Below are 6,033 nucleotides of genomic sequence, written 5' to 3'. Positions count from 1 at the left end.
GGCTTTCACATTGAGCAGCATTAACTACACAGAGCCGTTGTTCACTGACGAGCTGCGCAAAAAATCGCGCAAATATGAACGTGGTTTTGCGCAGCTCCTCAGTGAACAACGGCTCTGTGTAGTTAATGCTGCTCAATGTGAAAGCCCGCAGGTGATGGAGATTTACCTCTGATTACAGAACCGGCTTTACTGATAAGATGCGCGTAAAATATCGCATGCGATTTATCGTGCAGCCCTAACATGAACACATAAACATAATCTAGAACTGCTCTGAGAGTCACTTCATGAGCATTTTACCATTTCTTTTGAGAAAACCTATCATCATATATACAAACAGAAACGTACAGGTCTTCACAGCAACCCTGCAAAATAAAAGTTTGGTCTAACTTGAAGAAACTGTGACAGAACTATATTACTTAATGTAATGATAGTACTACAACTACTAATAGTGCTATAACTACTAACATTATTTTTAAGGAATACTTGCCAGAAAAATTATTTACCAGAATTTATTTACAAGAAAAATGTAAATACACAACACAGTACTTCTGAAATAAATAATAATAATGAAATAATAAAATAATTTTTTTGTAAAATCAATTCATTAGAGATGCTTTTAATTATTACAATTTAATGAAACCGTTAAAATAGAATCCAGAAAATGTATGGAAAACATGGAATTAATAATAATAAACTACGACAAGTATTTCATAGGGCCTTAAAATTTAATTTGTTATTTTTAATTTTTTTAAATTTAACCATTAAGCCAGAGTCTAGAAAAATTAAAATGGAAAAAATTGTATCCAGACAAAAAAAAACAGAAAAAAAAAACAGAATTTGGAAAAAAAAAAAAAACAGAATTTGGGGGGGGGGATTTTATAGGGCCCTAAATTACCTAGCAAATCTAGCATGGACCAGGGTTTCCTGAACCTCTATTAGCGCTGCCACTAAATGTAAAGCGCCAGAGCAAAATAAATTATTTTACATTAAAATAATTTGCAACGTTGCAGTCTGAATTCAGTGCAATAAAAATGTGTTCATGGGGAACCGGGTTCAAGTCCGGCCTGGGTCATATCTTTTACTCGCCCCCCTTTTCTCTCTCTGTACTTTTCTGTCAATTCTCCACTACGCTGTCCAATAAACGGCAAAAATCCAATAAATAAATAAAATAATAAATCTGCAGCTTTCTTTGTAGTTGCCTTGCTGTTTGCTAGATTCTAAATTTGTGCTACATGCCAGTTCTTTTATGGCATTGTTCACCTCTCTTCATTAGTCAGATGGAGTTAAATTCAGCAGCCAAGATGCAACCAAGTCACGTGCTAAATTCAGTTGGCACAGTGGGACGCAATGCCCATAACTGGTTGTTGTTCAGTTATTGCCAAACCTGTGATAAACAATGTACAATTGATAATGCTGCTCACAGAAGACCTCAAGTAGTGGGAACCTTGTTTAAAATACTTCTCTTTTTGGAAAAAAGGAGAGCTTCTTCCTTTCTGTTTGGTTCTCCCTTTCTCAAACACTCTCACCAGAAAGGCTGTCTTTGTCATGCAAACAGCAGACAGTAAATCAGATGTCCTGATGGCGGCGGTGGTAGACGGCAGAGGGGTGGATGGTGGATGGTGTCTGGTGCGCGCGCTCAGGAGGAGGAAGTGGGCTTTGGCTTGAATCAAGCTCAAATTCCCCCTCTGTTAGCAATGTCAGCTTTTCCCATCAGCTCAGAGAGCAGGCTAAGAATAGCTCAGATCGGTTAGAGAGCGATGGAGAAAAAAAAAGGTGGAAGAGTGAGAGAATAAGAGAGACGGGTGAAGAAACACTTCAGCAGGTGGATACCACCTCATTCTGTCAATATCCTGCAAATCTATATTAGGTACTATCTGCATTTTGTGAGAAATAACAGGCAATAATGATCTGGAAAAAAATATATAATGATATGTTCTCTATAATTTAGCAAGTGAAAACTATGTTTAAGAAATGTATTAAACTATGTTTAACACTGGAAATTAATGGTTTTATAAATAACAAATGACAAATTAATTCTTTCAGATTCTGGCAACTCTTGCAGCTAAAAGGAACACATATTCATTTGTTATGGTTTTGCGGCCATAACTGCAGTATTTTGGCAGGTTACAGGGTTCCCAAGCTATTCAATTTCCAAGATTTTTCAAATTATTTCTGGACGTGAAATTTTTAAGTAATTTCATATAGACTATGTTTAACCCCTTTATTGTTATCTAAACATACTTTATGTTCAAATGTTTGGGGTCAGGTTTTTTAATCAAAATTGACAGTAAAGACATTTACAGTATACTAATGTTGCAGAAGATTTCTGTCAAATAAATGCTGTTCTTTTGAACTTTCAATTCATCAAAGAATCCTGAAAAAAAAAGTATCACAGTTTCCACAAAAATAGGAAGCAGCACAACTGTTTTCAACATTGATAATAATCAGAGATGTTTCTTGAGCAGCAAATCAGCATATTAGAATGATTTCTGAAAGATCATGTGACACTGAAGACTGGAGTAATGATGCTGAAAATTCAGCTTTGATCACAGAAATAAATTATTTTTTAAAACATATTCACATAGAAGACAGTTAATTTAAATTATAATAATATTTCACAATTTTACTGTATTCTTGCTCAAATAATAGCTACCTTGCTGAACATAAGAAACTTCTTTCATTATAAAAATGTGACTTCAAACTTTGTGACTAAAAAACTGCATTAAAAAGACTCCCAACAAAAACTCTAGAAATTAAATTAATTTACCCATATTAAATTAGATTTATTATTAAAGCAGAAAAAGTGTGTTTGAATGCACCTAGAATCTGTGATATCAACCAAAAAGGATGGATGAGGCAGAGCGAGAGCAAGATTACAAATACAAACAATTTTCTTTTTATTTGCATTAACACGCACCAATGAATCGTGTGCACAATGAGATCAGGAACATGCATTAAGAAATTAAACAAGGTCAGTTTTAATTTGATGTTGATTTTAAGATTAACCCAAGATTGAACACGGAGGGATGTTAGTAAAGCATCAAAGAAAGACGACAAATTCATAATCATGTTTATTTTGCCTCTCCAAATCCCTGCAGACACCCAGCGTGACCTAACGGTGCTGAAAAGCTACATCTGCCACCGTCGGCTCCCTCTGCCCTCAGGACACGCAGCGCACAAAACTCTTTAATGATTATTCAAGCACTAAACCCCTGCAACAGACCGTGAGAGTCAAATTCAGGCCTTCTGGGAGCTCTACGGGACATAACGGAGAGACAAAGACAGAGTGAGCAGAGACAAGACACATCCACCCTTTGACCTCCAGAGCATCTGTCATCGCTTCTCTGAGCTGAATACACCTTCAGGACGATCAAAGATCAGTTTCACAGACTCTTCTTTAGGGGAAAAGGCAAAGGGAGACTGCACAACATCAGTCTCCTATGTCACCACTGTACAATAGAAATCTTTAGACTCTAGAACCAACATTGTACGTTCAACATAATGAACATCACTAGGTAACACGCATTGCAGTTTATATCTGTGTTTTCATACTTTTGTTTTGGCACAAACAGCTTGGACCCGCACAGAAATGAAAAATAAATAAGTTTCAACTTGTCTCTCTCTCAAGGGAATTCGGTCCTTACAAACAAGTGCAATCTTTCGCATTTCAACCTGAGGCAATATGTGATAGCCACAAGCTATTTTCAGCCAACGTGCCAAGCAATTTCCAAAGCATTTCAGATGCTGGGCTCACAGCAGCGTGTGTTGCTGACAGAGAACAGTGTGTGTGTGTGTGTGTGTTTGTGTATTTGTGAGACGGAAGCGAAGCATGAGCTGATCGCATGAGGAAACATGCAGCACAATTATGCTCTTTGTTCTTGTGAAAGGAAAGTGGATATTCAGGATCGCACAGATCACACACCAACATGATTATGGAAGTCATAACCTCACTTCATCATACCCGTGTAACAAGTTAACCTTAGAAAGAAGCAAAAAACTGATTTATGTCCACTTTTTTCAAATATTAATAGTTTCCAAAAAAAATATGTTACTGCAGTTATGATTTGTAAAATAACTTCATAACTTGGTGTTAGCCAACAAAGTAATGAAAAAAGTTAAATAAGATCTGGTATTCATTTATTATTACAGTAGTAACTATGGTATTTTGCCATGAATTTTTCTTACATTTTCCAGTGTATAATATATATATTAAATAGTAAATTATATATACATACATACATACATACATAGGCCTACATATACATATATTAGATTAGATTATCTTTATATTTGTATTAATATATTCAGTAATGTCCATTATTTTTTCCTTTTCATTTGTTTCCAGTCCTGGAAATTAAAATAAAAAGGGTTTTCATGGTCGTGGGAATGCTGTGGTTACTATGGTAAACGTTTTAAGAAAATCATCAATAGTACATTTTTGGAGCGTATTTTAACCAAACAGAGCGGACGATAGTTCCCACAAAACCCCACAGGCGTAACATTTGCGCTATTAGTCTATTAAAGTCACTTTTCACTCAATCAATCAATTCCTCCATCACTCATCGCTTCTCGGCTTATACAATAGTCAATTATTTCCGAAAGAGACTATATAAATTCAAATGAGTCCGACGAAGTTGACTCTAGAACAGTTTGGACCGATTCAGTCCGATTCGCGGGCGAATAGCACCAAATGGTTATGTGAACCGAATCAAACGATTCATTGAAAAGATCCGACTCGCTAGAACGACTCGTTCACATCGCCAGTACAGTGTAGATGGGGTGTGAAACTGCGGAACTCCCTCTACAAGACACCTGCTGCAAAATAATCATCAACCCCGACTAACCGACTCTACATATCGGTGTCTGTTAGAAAAACATAACGAAACAAACCCACATCTTTAACACATAGCCTACATTCGCCACTGACACGTTAACTAAGACAAAACAACAACAACGTGATTCTCTTCTAACAATTCAAAAGAAGAACAACCGTGCAGTTCATAAAACACCATGCAACATGTGACAACAAACAAGTCTAAGTGAGAGGGTGAGAACGAAGCTCTTTTTTTTTAGCGCCAGAGAAAGAGAAAGTAACTTTTTTAATCAAACTTAACGCAGCCGCTGAGCCAAACGAGAGTCTCAGACACGTTTGTGCACGAATCTCCCAATCTCACAGAGGAAAAACCCGCAAACACTAGCTCAGAAAGACTCAAAAGCGCTACTTACTGGTGAAAGAAGAAATGTTTAATAATCCAAACGTATCGTCAGTGAGTACGAGTCGAGGTTCAGACCAATACTGTGGTGCCAGCAGGACTCGCACTCTGCCTGCTGCCACTCACTCACGCGCACTGAGATGAATGAGAAACGAGTATGGGATTACAATTCTGCCACAATTCTGCGCGCGAAAGATCATATTTTGAGAATATGATCTTCATATATCAGATTCAGAATATCAACTTGCATAATAATTATGCATGCACTGTATTTTTCGTCTTCTGCTGTCGAGGTAATGCAAGAAATGTTGTGATTGGTTGTCAAGGCAGCCAATCAGAATTTAGCAGCCTCATCTCTGATTGGCTGGAATTATGGCACATTGTAACGCTGGGTTGTGTTGAGCACGCGAGCTGTTGGCATTTAGAGAGCACTGAGGGCCGGCATCAGGTGAGCAAGCTAGTGAAACGTTGCATGCGCAAAAGAGAATGTCTGCACACATCCAAAAACTTATTTTAAATGCAAAATTGATTTTCGTGCGCTCGAAATATTTTCTTCTTTGCGAGACAAACATTTTCTCCACAAAACTCAGCTCGCGCGCGCCTCAAAATATGGTCTTTCGCGCGCAGAATTGTGGCAGAATTGTAATCCCATACACGAGCTCAATTCATTATTCACGCGGAGGACAGTCTACTGTCATACCCAAGTTTCCCAACATCAATCTTGTGTGGTTATCACCTCAGTGTCTGTTTTATGTGAAATTTTTACAGGATATAAGCATATATATATATATATATATATATATATATATAAATCAGTCTT

At 37.1% G+C, this 6,033-nt stretch overlaps 1 protein-coding gene across 2 annotated transcripts in view; it reads right to left on the bottom strand.

The window, feature by feature from the left end:
- The window catches only part of LOC107686417 (spermatid perinuclear RNA-binding protein-like), a 118,704-nt gene that overhangs the window by 110,436 nt on the left and 2,235 nt on the right, over positions 1-6,033 (bottom strand). The window contains exon 1 of one of the 2 annotated variants that reach the window (XM_016483393.1): positions 5,227-5,353. The exons of the other annotated variant lie outside the window; for it this stretch is intronic. The gene's annotated coding sequence lies outside the window, so the exon portion shown is untranslated. Of the gene's footprint in view, positions 1-5,226; positions 5,354-6,033 lie in introns of those variants that run through there. 2 annotated transcript variants of the gene reach the window in all.

This window comes from Sinocyclocheilus anshuiensis, unplaced genomic scaffold (genome assembly GCF_001515605.1).
Source record: "Sinocyclocheilus anshuiensis isolate Anshui unplaced genomic scaffold, SAMN03320099.WGS_v1.1 scaffold838, whole genome shotgun sequence".
Taxonomy (NCBI): Eukaryota; Metazoa; Chordata; class Actinopteri; order Cypriniformes; family Cyprinidae; genus Sinocyclocheilus; species Sinocyclocheilus anshuiensis.
The sequence above is the reverse complement of the archived record's forward strand: the minus strand, read 5'-3'. Positions and strand labels throughout refer to the sequence as shown.